The 17,489-nt window shown below is 41.9% G+C and overlaps 1 pseudogene; it reads left to right on the forward strand.

Moving 5' to 3' along the window:
* The first annotated feature begins 10,377 nt into the window (after nucleotides 1-10,377).
* Nucleotides 10,378-11,374, forward strand: LOC131807508 (glyceraldehyde-3-phosphate dehydrogenase-like; annotated as a pseudogene).
* Nucleotides 11,375-17,489: the final 6,115 nt, after the last annotated feature.

A 17,489-nucleotide genomic window follows, 5' to 3' on the forward strand; every position in this document is an offset into this window, starting at 1 on the left:
CAGGAGAAGAGAAATCATAAAGATCAGAGCAGAAATCAATGAAATAGAAACAAACAAACAAACAAAAAACAGAACAAATCAACAAAGCGAGGTGCTGGTTCTTTGAAAGAATTAACAGGATTGACAAACCCCTGGCCAAACTTATGAAAAATAAAAGAGAAAGGACCCAAATAAATAAAATCATGAATGAAAGAGGAGAGATCACAACTAACACCAAAGAAATACAAACTATTATAAGAACATACTATGAGCAACTCTACGCCAACAAATTTGACAATCTGGAAGAAATGGATGCTTTCCTGGAGACCTATAAACCACCAAAACTGAACCAGAAAGAAATAGAAAACCTGAACAGACCCATAACCAGTAAGGAGATTGAAACAGTCATGAAAAATCTCCTAACAAACAAAAGCCCAGAGCCAGAAAGCTTCCCGGAAGAATTCAACCAAACATTTAAAGAAGAACTAATTCCTATTCTCCTGAAACTGTTCCAAAAAATAGAAATGGAAGGAATACTTCCAAAGTCATTTTATGAGGCCAGCATCACTTTAATCCCAAAAGCAGACAAGGATCCCATCTAAAAAGAGAATTACAGACCAATATCTGTGATGAACACAGATGCGAAAATTCTCACCAAAATACTAGCCAATAGGATTCAACAGTACATTAAAAGGAATATTCACCATGACCAAGTGGGATTTATTCCAGGGCTGCAAGGTTGGTTCAACATCTGCAAATCAGTCAATGTGATACAACACATCAATAAAAGAAAGAACAAGAACCATATGATACTCTCAATAGATGCTGAAAAAGCATTTGACAAAGTACAGCATCCCTTCCTGATCAAAACTCTTCAAAGTGTAGGCATAGAGGACACATACCTCAATATTATCAAAGCCATCTATGAAAAACCCACCACAAATATCATTCTCAATGGAGAAAAACTGACAGCTTTTCCACTAAGGTCAGGAACACGGCAGAGATGTCCATTATCACCACTGTTATTCAACATAGTACTAGAAGTCCTAGCCTCAGTAATCAGACAACAAAAGGAAATTAAAGGCATCCTAATCAGCAAAGAAGAAGTCAAACTATCACTCTTTACAGATGATATGATACTATATGTGGAAAACCCAAAAGACTACACTCCCAAACTGTTAGAATTTGTACAGGAATTCAGTCAAGTGTCAGGATGTAAAATCAATGCACAGAAATCAGGTGCATTTCTCTACACCAACAACAAGACAGAAGAAAGAGAAATTAAGGAGTCAATCCCATTTATAATTGCACCCAAAACTATAAGATACCTAGGAATAAACCTAACCAAAGAGGCTAAGAATTTATACTCAGAAAACTATAAAGTACTCACAAAAGAAATTGAGGAAGACACAAAGAAATGGAAAAATGTTCCATGCCCCTGGATTGGAAGAATAAATATTGTGAAAATGTCTATGCTACCTTAAGCAATCTACACATTTAATGCAATTCCTATCAAAATACCATCCATTTTTTTTTTCAAAGAAATGGAACAAATAATCCTAAAATTTATATGGAACCAGAAAAGACCTCGAATAGCCAAAGGGATATTGAAAAAGGAAGCCAACGTTGGTGGCATCACAATTCCGGACTTCAAGCTCTATTACAAAGCTGTCATCATCAAGACAGCATGGTACTGGCACAAAAACAGACCCATAGATCAATGGAACAGAGTAGAGAGCCCAGAAATAGACCCTCAACTCTATGGTCAATTAATCTTCAACAAAGCAGGAAAGAATGTCCAATGGGAAAAAGACAGCCTCTTCAATAAATGGTGTTGGGAAAATTGGACAGCCACATGCAGAAAAATAAAATTGGACCATTTCCTTACACCGCACATGAAAATAGACCCAAAATAGATGAAGGACCTCAATGTGAGAATCCATCAAAATCCTTGCGGAGAGCACAGGCAGCAACCTCTTCAACTTCAGCCACAGCAACATCTTCCTAGGAACATCACCAAGCAAGGGCAAAAATGAACTATTGGGATTTCATCAAGATCAAAACTTTTGCACAGCAAAGGAAACAGTTAACAAAACCAAAAGACAACTGACAGAATGGGAGAAGATATTTGCCAACAACATATCAGATAAAGGGCTAGTGTCTGAAATCTATAAAGAACTTATCAAACTCAACACCCAAAGAACAAATAATCCAATCAAGAAATGGGCAGAGGACATGAACAGACATTTCTGCAAAGAAGACATCCAGATGGCCAACAGACACATGAAAAAATGCTCCACATCACTCGGCATCAGGGAAATACAAATCAAAACCACAATGAGATACCACCTCACACCAGTCAGAATGCCTGAAATTAACAAGTCAGGAAATGACAGATGCTGGCAAGGATGTGAAGAAAGGGGAACCCTCCTACCCTGTTGGTAGGAATGCAAGCTGGTGCAACAACTCTGGAAAACAGCATGGAGGTTCTTCAAAATGTTGAAGATAGAACTACCCTCTGACCCAGAAATTGAACTACTGGGTATTTACCCTAAAGATACAAACGTAGTGATCCTAAGGGGCACGTGCACCCAAATGTTTATAGCAGCAATGTCTACAATAGCCAAACTATGGAAAGAACCTAGATGTCCATAATTAGGTGAATGGATAAAGAAGAAGTGGTATATCTACACAATGGAATACTATGCAGCCATCAAAAGAAAGGAAATCTTGCCATTTGCAATTACGTGGATGGAACTAGAGAGTATCATGCTTAGTGAAATAAGTCAATCAGAGAAAGACAACTATCATATGATCTCCCTGATATGAGGAAGTGGAGATGCAACATGGGGGGTTAAGGGGGTAGGAGAAGAATAAATGAAACAAGATGGGATTGGGAGAGAGACAAACCAAAAGTGACTCTTAATCTCACAAAACAAACTGAGGGTTGCTGTGGAGGGGGGGGTTGGGAGAGGGGGGTGGGGTTATAGACACTGGGGAGAGTATGCGCTATGGTGTGACATAGTGCTGTGAAGTATGTAAACCTGGCGATTCACAGACCTGTACCCCGGGGATAAGAATACATTATATGTTTATTTCAAAAAAAATAATTTAAAAAATTAAAAGAATTTAAGACAAAGAACGCAACCAAAATCTCCAGAAGCCAAGGCAAAGTGAAATCAGGATGACAGAGAGATAAGCACACAGTGAAACCATCATCTCACAAAGCCAAATGTCACTAACTGTGGCAAAGAGCTTTCATTTTGATGACTTGCCTATAAAGACAGAAGACAGGACCCATACTACATGGGGAATCAGAAACACCCCACATAAAACAACATCTTGCAGAATATTATACCTCAGTATAAGGCAAACTAGAAAAGAAAATGTCCCCCATGTAAGTAGAAAGCACAAATGTCCTTGTCTCAACATGGACAATGGGCAGGAGTGGGGGTGGAAATACCGCCCCTGAAAATATTTTCATAATCCAACCTTAATATAAGATTGGGACCTAAATTTATACTTCCTTAGGAAATATTGTGGCCATATCTGATCCCCTACAGGCTGACCTTCTGGAAAAGGAATTGCTTCCCAAAGATTTTGAAGGCTCTTGGACACAGTGTCTGATGCAATTTTGATACTCATGGAACAAAAGCACTATCATGGTCTTCCAATTATTTGGGGGCAGTTATAAGTAGTGTTGGCTAGGGGCCTTTTGGATTCACTGAATCCATGGACTTATCTAATAATATATTTGGCAGTTGGCACAATCCCCACATTGGTTCTTCTGTTCATAATGTGAGAGCTACCATGGTGGGGAAGACCAAGCGAAATAGCCCCTCTAACATAGCCCCCTCTGCTCTTCATCAAGAGGTTACATCAGCAACAATATCATATTCAGGGGAAATGGCATAAATTATTGGAAAGAATGACCAATTAAAGGAAAGAGGGGTCATCTCCATTATATTCTCATCTAATTCATGAATCTGATCCTGCCAAACCAAGAAAGATATTGGATCCATAATTATGTGGATTAAGTTCAAATGGAACCAGGTCATAGCCCCAAAGATAGCTATGCTAGATGTAGCACCTGTACCATAGATTAACATGCTTTGGTTACATGGCATGCAGCCATTGATTTGAAGGATATTTTCTTTTCCATACTTTTAAGAAATGAGAACCAGAGCAGTTTGTATCCACCCAGGATGACAACAGCTATGCATTTGTGGGCTTAGCCCAGGGCTATGTAAACTCTCCCTCCTTTAAACCTATGGACTAAGTGTTCTAAGGCTCATAGAGACTTCAACTGGCTAGACATCCTGAAGAGCATCACATTGGTCCGTGTATCAATGACACTAAGTTAATAGGATCAAATCACAATATATGTGCTCGAGACAATGTGAAATAAACCCTATTCAGGAATCTACCCATCAGTGAAGTTTTTAGTGGTCTGAGCCATGGTGGAATATCCCCTTCAGGGGAAAGAACAAATTATTGCATCCTACACAATGCCTGGTAAACTTATTCAGGTTCTGGGGGGTAAATATTCCCCATTTGGGAAACCTCTCCAACCCTTTTACTGAGTGACACAAAAGGCTACCAGCTTTAATGGGGCTTAGAGCAAAAAAAGTCTCTGCAGCAAATCAGGCCTGCTACTTGGGCCATACAATCTGGGGATCTGAGGTATTTATAATGGGAAAAGATGTCCAGTGAAGTTTATATAATTTCCAGGAAGTGAATCACAATACAGACTCTAGAGTTCTAGAATAAGTCAGCAGTACAGAATTTTACACTATCCAAAAAACTGTTGCTCCTCGAAATGTGGTGAGTACATACGATGGAATATCATTTGGTCTTAAAACGGAAAGGAATTCTGACATATGCTGCAACACAGATGATGCTTGAGCACATTATGCTAAGTGAAATAAGACAGACACTAAAGAACAGATATTGTATGATTCTACTTTCATGAGGTACACAGAGAAGTCACAGAGACAGATAGTAGAATGTTGGTTGCCAGGGTCAGGGAGAGGGGAGAATGGGGAATTACTCTTCAGTGAGCACAGAGTTTCAGTTCTGTAGGATGAAAAGAGTATGGAGATGGATGGTGGTGATGGTTGCCCAACAATATGAATGTACTTGTTACCACTGAATTGTATAGGCAAAAATGGTTAAGATGATTAACTTTATGGTTTGTGTATTTTACTGCAATAAAAAAAGATGGGAGGAAAATTGCTGTTGGTGGTATTCTCTGGGGCAGGCGAAGATTGAATACGTGATAAATGAAGCAGCAAGCGACTCTGCAACCAGAATAGTGTGCCATAAACTGGGTTCTATGAGACTCGGAGTCTTAAGAAAGTGTGGTTCCAATAGCAATCCCTTGTAAGATGGACAAGGCAGATCCAGGATGAGGCATGAACAGGTCCAGAGGGGCAGGTAATGACATAAGCAAGTGGCCATTCCATGCCATCCACCACCAGTTTCTCTCCATAAGCTAATACCTGAACCACATGGGTGAATCCTCTGAGATAGAAGCATGTGAATAGACATATTGAAGTGAATATGAAATATAATGACTTTCATATTTTATGTTAATGTCCATCACAGAAAAGACAGTAAAAGATCCAATAGACACATGGCTCAGCCTTCCTCCATCATTAACTATTCGAGTGCTGACCAAATAAGTATGTGAACTGAAAGGGAATGATGGCAGGTGTGAGGGTCATGCATGGGCTCAACAGAATGTATTTTCTCTCGCACTGACTAATGCTGCTACCGAATGTCCAATATGCCAACCACAGGGACCAATGGTCCTATTATGGCACAATTCCTCAAGGAGACCAACCAGCTACTTCATAGCAGGTTAATTACGCTAGACATCTTCTACTCTGAAAGGCATGGCTATTCATCTTGACCAAAGCAACACACATTCCAAGTACGAGTTTGCTTGTCCTGTCCTCAAGGTCTCAGTCTGAAGCCTGCTTATAGGGCTTACAGAGCACTTGATCCACCAATACAAGATCCCTCATTATGTCCTATTGAACCAAAAGACCTACTTTACAGCAAAGGTGGTCCCCCAGTGGTCTCATGTCCATGGGGTCTACTGGTTCTACTGCATTCACTACCACAAAGAAACTGGCAGTGTGAGAGAGTAGTTAAATGATCCTTTCAAGGCACAACAACTGTGCCAGCTGAGAAATAACATCATGCAAGAATGAGTCTCTGTCCTCTAGAATGTGACACATATCCTAAATCAATGACCATTATGTAGTACTGTATTTCTAGTAGATAAAATCAATAGGTCTGGAGTGAACATAGAAGCGGCCCCATACACCATCACTTCCAGTGATTTACTTGGAGAAACTGTACTTCTGTCTCTGTAATTCTAGGTTCTGTGTTTCTAGACTTTCTGGTTCCTAAGAAGGGGGATACTCCACCAGGAGATGAAAGTATCCCATTAAGCTTTAAGGTATGAATACCAACTTTAGGATACTCATGCTAAAAGGACTAGCAAGCCAGGAGATGGGTCACCATCCTAGCAGAGTAACTGACCCTGATCAGGAAGAGGCAGGGCTGCTGTTATATAGTGGGGTAAGGAAGAACATGCAGGGTACCCAGGTGACCACTGGGTGCTTCTTCATCTTTCCCTGACCAGTTTTGATGGTAAGTGGACAAAAGCAGCAACAATCTGCAGAGGGCAGACTCCACTAGAGGCTCAGACTCTACAGAGTTGACTCCTCCTGGGTTACCCCATCAGGTAAGTCACGGAGGCCAGGAGAGGTGCTGGCTGAGACTGAGAGAAATCAAGAATGGAAAGCAAGGGAGGGGGAAAATGAGTATCAACTGGGGTCCTAAGACAGCTGGAACACCAGGTTCATCTGACTAACCTTACTCTTGTAATTACATTTCCCCAGAAAAAAACAAAAAACAAAAAACAAAAAACGAGGAGAATTCTGAAGAGGTGAATGGACATGCAACAAGTGCACCTCAGAGGACAAAGGAAATTCTATGGTGGATGCTGTGAGACCATCCAGAGTCCCTCTTTATGACTGAGGCACTCACTGTATAGTGGCATGGCAGATGCCACTTAGGATGTACTGTTGAGTCCCTCCCCAGAAACGGCCATTAGTTGAAGGAAGCTGCCTGGCCCAAGTAACTGCTCCTCCTTGGGGACAATCTGTTTCCATTGACTGGTCACTGAAGGGGCACAACTTAAAAGACTGCTGGTCTTGAATCCAAACATATTCCTTTGAGATAGTATCATTAAATTAAAGTCTACAGAAGTACATTCATTCACTCGGCAAATATCTATTAAGCATAAATTGCATATCTGAACTCTTCCAGGAGCTTGGTATACATCAGTGAACTAAACACACAATTTCTGTCCTCATGGGGCTTATCTTCTAGTGGGAGGAGACACAAGTGAACAATCCACATAAGACAGTGAGTTATATGGTATAAAGGAGAAAATAGAAGAAGGTAAAAGAGATAAGGAGTACAGGGAAATGGAGAATAGGTCATTTTAAATAGCCCTGACCAAGCAGACTTCCCTAAAGTGATGCTGAGCCATCTTGAAGGAGATGAGGGAGGGAACATGTGATTATCTGGGAGGAAACTGTAGCAGGCAGAAGAGAGGGATCAGCTAGTCTCAGACCTGGTGTGTTCAGGAGACAGCCAGGAGGGCATGCAGCCACAGGCAGGGACAGGGACTGCAGTAGGAGAGAAGGGCAAGAAGTAAACAGGTAGGGGATAGAGGGGACTACCTTGTAAGCCATTGTGTGAGGATCTCAACTTATGCTAAGGAAGTGGAGAGCCAGTGAAAGACTAGATCAGAGGACTAACATGATCACTTCCACTTTTACAGGATTTTTCATTCTGCTTTGCTGAGAAGAGATGGGTGGAGGAAGGTTGAAGCATAGACACCCGGAGACAAAGAAGCTCAGGTAGTCGTTCCAGTGAGACACAATAGTGGCTTAACAGGGCAGCAGTGGAGGTGATGAGGAGATTCTGGATATATTTTAGACATAGAGCCAACCTGATTCTTTGATATACTGACCAGGGGTGTGACAGAAAGAGTCATGGATGACTCCAAGGAGCTCTGTGTAAGTAACTAAAAAGATGGAGTTGTGGGATGGGAGTTGGAGGAGGAGTGTCAAAAGTTTTGGGCATATTCAGTCTGAGACATCTAATAGACTCAGAAGGAGACCTTGCTGGTGCTCTACTGACCAGCTGGAAGTGCTTGGGAGTTTGTGTCCCCACCCCCAAAGCCACCTTGGACAATGGTTGATTAGTGGAAAAATATAATAGTCCAGCTCCCATTTCTTCCACTGGAACAAACTTCAAGTCATAACCACACTCCAAAGCATGTTTGTAGGGACCAAGCTGAACCCACCTTCCCCAGAAATTTGCCTGGAACTGTCCCTTGCTTGGTTTCCTCACCTGCTCTGCCCCTATCCTGCTTCCTCCATTGCCTTACTAGTTTCTCCTAAGAGTGACCCCTTATAGATCATATTCATAAACCCTCATCTGAGGTCTGCTTCTGAGGAACAAGACCTAAAATGACATCCAAGCAGAGATAGACATATGAAGGAGACAGATGGATATATGAATCTGGATGTCATCAGAGGGCTTTCAGACAGAGAAATAAATTTGGATGTCAACTGCATATAAATGTACTTAAAGTCATGAGACCATGAGAGTGACTTGGTATTACTCTTCCATCATAGAGATGCTCTCATCTTGAAAGCAATTCAGGGAATCAAAAGTCTGATTCATTTATTAAATATTATTAAATTATAATTATAATTTTACTATAACAAAGTGTCAGAAGATGATACTTGTTAAAGCTGGGTTGTGAGTGTATACAGGATCATTATATTATTCTTTTTATTTGTGTGCATGTTTGAAAATTCCCACAATGAAAATCATACAAACAATATATAGATATATTCTCCTTTAGAAAAAAGAAATAATCAAGGGAATTCAGGAAGGTGGTTAAGATAAGATAAATAAGTACTAGGGATAAAACATACAACATGATGGCATGGCTACTGCTGCTATAAGGTATATGGGAAAGTTGTCAACAGAGTAAATCCTAAGAGTTTTCATCAAAAGGAAAAAAAATTTTGCCATTTCTTTTTATTGTATCTGTGTAAGATGATGGATGCTAACTAAACTTACTGAGGTAATTATTTCACAGTGTTTGTAACTCAAACCATTAAACTCACATAGTGATGTGTGTCAATTTTATCTCACTAAAAGTGGTATAAAATAATTATGTAGTGAAAAACCAGAGATAATACAAATTTCTGTCAACAATAAATAGATATGGGGGCACCTGGGTGGCTTAATCATTAAGTGTCTGCCTTCAGCTCAGGTCATGATCCCAGGGTCCTAGGATCAAGCCCCACATCAAGCTCCCTGCTCTACAGGAAGCCTGTTTCTCCCACTCCCCCTGCTTGTGTTCCTGCTTTCGCTCTCTCTGTCAAATAAATAAAATCTTTTTAAAAAATAGATATGTAAATTGTGGTTTACTGACACAGCAATGATAATGATGAACTACCTGTAACAAAATGGGTGAATAAATCTTATAAACATAATACTGCAAGAAATGTACACAAAAGAATATATACCATTTATGTAAAACTCGAAACAGGTAAAAATTAATCCATGCCCTAGATAAGAGCATGTTACCCTTGGGACGATATTGACTGAAGGATACATCAAGAAGATTTTTGTAATGCTAGTGATGGTCTTTTCCTGGATCTGGTGCTGGTTACATGTGAGTCCACTTATTCAGTATTTACACTACATTGTAAACATGCTGAGATTTTAGCCTGCCACAATCTCATGGATGTCAGTGGAAGACATAAGACTCCCAGGTCAGAGACAAAGGACTTTGTTGCTCCCAGAAATTATGAGCTTTGTGTTTGCATGAGTTCCTTTTGACTCCTAAGTGCCAAGGGGGTGACATGGGGTTGAGCACAGGTGGATGCAGCACACACACTTGGTTTGCAACAGACCTGAGTGACCTTAGGCTTAGGAAATCTCAATCTTTTAAAGGGACTACAAGCAAACTGCTCAAACTTTGTCCCAGAGGGGGGCATTATCTTTACTACATTGGCCAGCAGACAAACCTATCCTTGTCTCAGAAAGCGACCGTCCCTATCTTCCAAAACTGTTTGCTGTACAGACATCCTTGAACAGATAGTCTGGAAAAAAAGGTGTTGGTGTCTATACCCATAAGACATAAAGTATAAATACGAGACCCATGGAAAATTGCCTCCCAATAATATTACAATAAAAATGTACACTTATAAAGATCATGGATTTCTGCTCTTCCCTGTTCAGTAGACAACTGCATTTTCTGGTGCAGTGTCAGCTGTGTCCCAAAACACGATGGTGAAGGTTAGAGTAAATGGATTTGGCCTTATTGGGCACATGGTTACCAGGTCTGCCTACCATTCTGGTAGAGTGGATATTGTCACCATGAATGACCTCTTCATAGACCTTAACTACATGGCCTACATATTCTAGTATGATTCCAACCACAGCGAATTCCATAGCACAATCAAGGCTGAGAAAAGGAAAATTGTCATCAGTGGAAAGCCTATCTCCATCTTTCAGGAGTGAGATCCCCACATCAAAAGGTGTGATTCTGGTGCTGAGTATGTTGTGGAGTCCACTGGGGTCTTCACCACCATGGAGAACACTGGGGCTCACTTGAAGGGTAGAGCCAAGGTCATCATATCTGCCCATTCTGCTGATGCCCCCATGTTTGTGAAGAACATGAACCATGAAAAGTATGACAGCTCCTTCAAGATTGTCAGCAATGCCTCCTGCACCACCAATAGCTTGGCCCCTCTGACCTAGGTCATCTATGACAACCTCAGCATCATGGAGGGACTCATGGCCACAGTCCATGGAATCACTGCTACCCAGAAGACCATAGAAAGCCCCTCTAGGAAACTGGAAACTGGTGTAGTGGCTGAGTGGCTGCCCCAAACATCATCCCTACTACTTGGCACTGCCAAGGTTTTAGGTAAAGTCATTCCTGAGCTGAATGGGAAGCTCACTGTCATGGCCTTCTGAGTCCCCACCCTCAATGTGTCAGTCGTGGATCTGACCTGCTACCTGGAGAAAGCTGCCAAATATGACAACATCAAGAAGGTGGTGAAGCAGGCAACAGAGGGCCCCTCAAGGGCATGCAGGGCTACACTGAAGACCAGATTGTCTCCTGTGACTTTAACAGTGACACCTACTCTTCCTCCTTCAATGCTGGGCTGACAGTGCTTACATTGACCACCTTGTCAACTTCATTTCCTGGTATGACAATGAATTTAGTTATAGCAACCAGAAGGTGGACATTATGGTCCACATGGCCTCCAAGGAGTAAGAAAGCCCCCTGGACCACCAGCCTTAGTAAGAGCAAGAGGAAGAGAGAGGTCCTCAGCTACAGGGGAGTACTTGCCTCAATTCATCCCCCAATACACTGAGAATCTCTTGACCTCCACAGTTTCCATCTCAGACCCCTTGAAGAAAGGAAGGGGCTTGGGAACCCCTACCTTATCAGGTACCATCAATAAAGTATACTGTATCTCCCCTAAAATATCATTTAAGTAAATCATTACAGACGAAGCTAAAGATTAAGTTTCTTTGACCATTTCCCTTTTCCAAGTCAAGAAGTGATCAATGTTGGGTGTATTCTTTTCTAGACCACTAGCTACACAATTATAAGTATCTACATATGTATTCCTATGTATGCCTATATATAACAATATCCATATATATAGTATATGCAAAGTTTCACAGGCGAGGTAAACATGACACTAGACAAGGTGGGTGCAAGGCAAGATTTATCAAAGGCACTCTCCGGCGAAGTTTCAGGGCTCAGGTGAAGGCGAGCCAGGAAAGTCGCGCCGGGAGGAAGTGGGCACCCTCCAGCGAGATTCTGTGACTCTGGAAAGGGGAGTCGGAGAAGACACACTGGGAGGGAAGTGGCGGGGGGTCTTTTATCCAGCCAAGGCAGGGCATGGGCTCACATCCATATATGGTATGGTATTTGGTGATCAGGAGGGTATGGGGTGGGGGTTCCTAATACTTCTGTTTCCAGCATAGGTATCGGGTTGCCTATGAAGACACGACGTGGGCATACATCCTTTTGGCGGGAGAGTCACAGGTTGAGGAAGGGGGGAGAGGGGGCTGGAGGATGGCGGCCCAAGCGATCATTTCTGTTGTTCCTCCTGCACTCCGGGAGCCACCAACCCAACAGTATATATAGAGAGATAGAGAGATAGATGATAGATAGATAGATAGATATAGACATAGAGAGAGAAACAGAAAAGAGAGATTTAGAGTGCAGTATAGAATGACTTAAATATAGGACATTATATTCTACATGTCATTTTGTAACTTACTATTTTCATTGAACAACGTCTTCAGGGATGCCTGGGTGACTCAGTCAGTTAAGTGGCTGCGTTTGGCTCAGGTCATGATCCCATCGTCCTGGGATCCAGTCCCACATCAGGCTCCTTGCTGGGCAGGGAGCCTGCTTCTTTCTCTGCTTCTGCCTACCACTGCTGCCTGTGCTCTGTCTCTCTTTCTCTGATAAATAAATAAATAAAATCTTTATAACAAACAAAAAAGTCTTCACATTTCTTCCCTTTTCTCTTTCCTTGTCACTACCTACACACAGATCTTCCTCTTTCTTCTAAATTTTCTGCATAGTGGGCCTTGGTATGAATGCACTACAGTTCAATTAAACATTCCTCTTTTGGATATGTTTAGTTTTGCTGTTTCTTTGGGGGTTTTTTGGATTTTTTTGTTTTCTTTTTTTTTTTTTTTTTTTTTTTTTTTGCTAATCCAAGCAGTACTTCAGTGACCATTGTCAGACAGGTCTCCTTATACTTTTGCGCAAGTATTTCCCTAGGGTGGATTCCTAGGAGGACTGCTGCCAAATTGCCCTCCAAACCATTGTTCCAATTATCTCTCTAGTAGCTTACAAGTGCCCATTTCCCCATAAACTTGCCAACAGTGTACATTATTGTTTATTTTAATTTTTGTCAATTAGAAGGGAGAGAAACATGACGTCCTGTTGAGATTTTAATTTGCATTTCCAAAATCTGCAGAAAAGCTGAGCATATTTGAGGACCTCATTTCTTAGATCACTGTCTCCTAATATTTATCTGCCTAAGACTGCAATGGGTACTTCATGCAAAATATTTCACTTATTCTCACAACCCCTCCCTGGTATAGTAGTGAGGAAGAAGCCACTATTTTTTCCTAAGTGGCAGGTAAGTCAACTGAGACTAGCTTGTATTCACACATCTAGTAAGTGTTGATGGCAGCGAGCTCCTTCTCATTAATTACACAGTATCTGTTCTCTTATTCCTCAGTAAGAGAACCCAGACTGTGGAGGGAGCAGCTTCCAATATCCCCTTTCCAGCCTTCTTTATAGGTAGACATAGCCATGTGAAAGCTCTTACAGATGAGCTATAGATGCAGTTTAGGGGTAGAGGTGCTTCCTGTGAAGCTCCTTGAAAGGACAATGACCATCTGACGCCTTGCCTTGCTCTCTTCCCATCTTCCCCCTTAAAATGTGATGACTGAAGTTGTAGAGCCATGACATTGGCCCCAAGCAAACTTGAGATGGAAATGAAGTCCCAGAGGGTAGAACAGGGAGACAATAGGAATGCGGGCTATTGATAGTGTCACAGGCCTGTTCTCTTCCACCCTAGACACCCTCGACTACCTCCTTCCGGAATTCCTGTCACATGAATGAGAAATGCCCCACTCTGCTTTTCTGTTACTACTGAGACAGTGATGGAGCCAGGATTTGAACCAAAGCCAAGTCCATGATCGTGACCCTTAATCTATGCTGATTCACTGCTTTTTTTATCCAGGCAATGCTCTCCACACAAAAGGATGCTTTCACTGTATAACAGTCACCTCCGGTGGCCATTAAAGCCTGGCAAAAATCTTGCTCTTGGTTATTCTTCCTCGGGACACCTGGCCTCGCATGTCCTGTTTCTCCATCAGAACAATATCAACTTCATAACAGCAGCAGAAGAGGTAGTGCTTGTGAAAAATGAAAGTACAAATAGCCAAATACTACATAACTTCCTTTACTGGTGGTGTCTACACAGGGGAGCATGGACTTAGAGAAATGAGCAACATGGCAGATATTAAAAACAGAAGTTCCAATCCTGGCTTTACTACTCTATTTGTTGTGTGATCTTAGAAAAATCATCTCATTCCTCTTAGCTCCCTTTTCTTACATGTTAATAAAATAAAACTTTATGCCATAGGTTTGTGATGAGAGTCCAGTGAGGAAATACACATAAAAGCTTTTCAAAAAATCAATGCCACCCTGGCCACGGAAAGAATCACTGTATAAAAACTGAATCCCCGGTGTACGTGTACACCATGCTCAGAAAGCCTTGCAGTTATCATTATCCCATTTTAGTGACCCCAATTTTCTCCCTCTTTTCTAGCCATTATGTTGTGGGAGACCCCATGAGACACAGGGACATTGTCACAGTGAGGGGTAGGTGTGCCAGTATGTGTGTGTTTTTAAAATGTATCCTTTTTCTCATTGAGTTTCATATATTTCATGCAAAGGATTGCTGAATATTCATTGATCTATCTAGTATCCCCAAGTACGCTATTAGAAATGCATTGCTTATCTATATTTTTGAAATGTTGAAATAATTCAGTGTTGATCCTTTGTGAGATAGGTTTGCTACCTTTAAACTGAAGTGACAATAACACCCCAGCCGTCTTCGGCTTCTCTCAAGTTGTGCTGATATCCTTGATGTCGTAACAAACCAAAGCCTGCCTGTGAGAATCCTGTATGTCACCATTAAATTGAAAAAGGCCCGAAGTATCAAAATCTCACTTCTGGTAGGGAAGAGAATTGAGAAAAGAGCAAACCAATGGTTATTCATGAATCACTCCGGCCAGCCATGATAAATACCCCTGGCCTCATTCTCCTCTTCTCCAGGCTCATAATTTTCTCCCTGAAGGTGTCTCACCTGCACAGGAAAAACTGGGCTGGAGGGATGCTAGTAAAAAATGATTTTTTTAAACCTCTTAAAACACAAAAGGCTGTGTGTGGGTTATGAGCTCTCCTTTTTGCATAAGCAACACAATGTCCGATTAATCTGGCCAGACTGGGGAGAGGGGATAAAATAGTATGTCATGTTTGGTCTGGGGTTTTGTGACAACCCAGGGATGGGACTAGAAAATGAAATAAATACCCGATGAAGGAACTTCTTTTAAAAGATTACAAACGAATGGGTCCAGATTTGGACTTCTCTCCACATACAGATTCTGCATCTAAGCTGGGAAATATTGGGGCCACTTAGATATGAAAGGCTAGGACGGGGGTGGGGGGGTGAAAGTATCTGGAAGGAAATGCAGCGATGCACAAAGAACCAGTAAAAGTGTGGCTTCCGGGTGTTTTATTGGACACTTCCAGACGTCTTCTCATTGTTCCGACAGGGAGTCGCAGTTCTGCACGCGCTGACAGGCCGGGCTCTGTGACATGTCGGCAAACAATTTTTAGTGTTTTCCTCTCTCTCCTTATGAATGATATTTATAGACTAAGAATTGCATTTGCTTCCGCTTTCCGACACAGTTATCTTCTTGGGCGTGGATTAAATGTAGATCTGGGTGTTGAAAGACATTTACATAAGTGCTGTTTGTGAACAGGGAGGCCAGTGCTTCTATTATCGCCAGAACATTTAAATCTTAATGACTGGCATTGTTGTCTAAAAGACGGTGTTTTTCCCGCTGAGAAACTGCATTAGATTCAAGAAACAGAGCTCATTTCCATTCTCGCAGCAGTCTCTCTAGAAATGACATGCAGTGCTTGAAACTGTTTATTTCCAAATTCAGGCCTCCCTCGCATCAGTCATCAGCTTCAATTACCAGTTTTCCGGAGCCGAGCCATCAGGCAGTCTGACACCGGGGTCCGGCCTAATTCCCACCTTCTCCAGAGTCAAGAGCATAATGTGCGGATGAAAAGGTGCAAAATAGCCCGGACTTCATTAGCATGCAGGGCCTGGCTGTTCATTTGCCGGCTGCGAATGGAAGTTCTGACACTCGGAGCCGGCTGCAAAATGAGAAAAGTCCTCTTCAGGGGAGATGGGGTCCTCGGTGGTGAGGAAAGGTCATCAAAAAGACAGCCACTGCCCTTGCTCCCTGCTCTCCAGGACTGCTTATTGATTCCAGGGACACCTCATTACACGCCGGATCAACATATTATTGCCATGTTCTGGGACTGAATTGTTTACAAGTGTCTTTATCACCGGCAAAGGCCTGCCCGGCGATGCATGACTACACTCATTTGGCTGTGACCCGCCAATTATGTGTTATCCGATATGTTGCTGGGTATCTTGATCTTTGCCCGGGTCTTCTCGCGGCATCAACACAGTCCCATTTACTACTTCTTTCTAACCACTCTTTGGGAAAGTAGCCATTAGCCTGTCAGTGTGTAAGTGTGTGTGTGTGTGTGTGTGTGTGTCCTCTGCTACAGGAAATTTGAACGTGGTTTCTCCATTGCTTGCTGTGGGTGAGGTTCATAATCAGTTGGGAGAAAAAAAAAATCTCTTTCACGCGTGCGCCCGCGCGCGCACACACACACACACACACCCATTTTCTCTTTTTTTATGGCATCCAGGAGAACCCACACAATTTGCAATCAGTATGCATGGCTGAGGGCGTAATTCGGCTTGTTAGGGAGCTCCCTCTGCTTACATATAGGCCCTATGAGAGAGCTGTCATATTTTATTTGGGCATAGCCACTGCAAACCACTGCACAGGACCATTTTAATCTTTCATTACAGACACTTCTATGGCTCCATAAAAGAAAGAGTGGAATAGCAACTTGATTAAAAACTCAGTAAAGAGACTTGGGAGCCTATCCTCTGCCCCAAAAACTGGAGCTGAAGCCATGGTTTGGAAGTGTATGCGTTCTGATGCAACCTGATTTCCATTTCCCCTCCAATGGTGACTACTGACAAGAGCTTTAATGATGTCACTGGTTGGCAACTTTGGTTTATTATTATGAATGCTGCTTGGGGAAGTTTTAATGACCGCCAGATATTTAGGCCAACTCAACTAAATACTAAAAGGAGGCCATTTCATTTACATCTCCAGTCACCATCAGGAATGACTCTTTAATGAGTTTTCCAGTGGGGGATGTAAAGCAAATGCCAAGAAATTTGCCTTTACTTATCCTAGAAGGATACATCCTGGCGATGGGCACAAAGTGTAATGAAGGAAATGAAATTCAAGAATCTAACTGCCTTCGGAAAGGTGACATCTGTAAGTATGTTCATTTCCAGCAATTTCCCAGATCTGTCTGATATTTATCTTTAAATTAATTTCTCCGGGCATTTTTTTTCCTCCTTTGGATTTTGGAGCAGAGTCTTAGAAAGTTACTGAGTTCTTTTTGTTTGTTCTGAAATCCCTGGGCCCTTGCTTTCTGACAAATAACTCAATGAAAA

Source organism: Mustela lutreola, chromosome 9 (genome assembly GCF_030435805.1).
Source record: "Mustela lutreola isolate mMusLut2 chromosome 9, mMusLut2.pri, whole genome shotgun sequence".
Classification (NCBI taxonomy): domain Eukaryota; kingdom Metazoa; phylum Chordata; class Mammalia; order Carnivora; family Mustelidae; genus Mustela; species Mustela lutreola.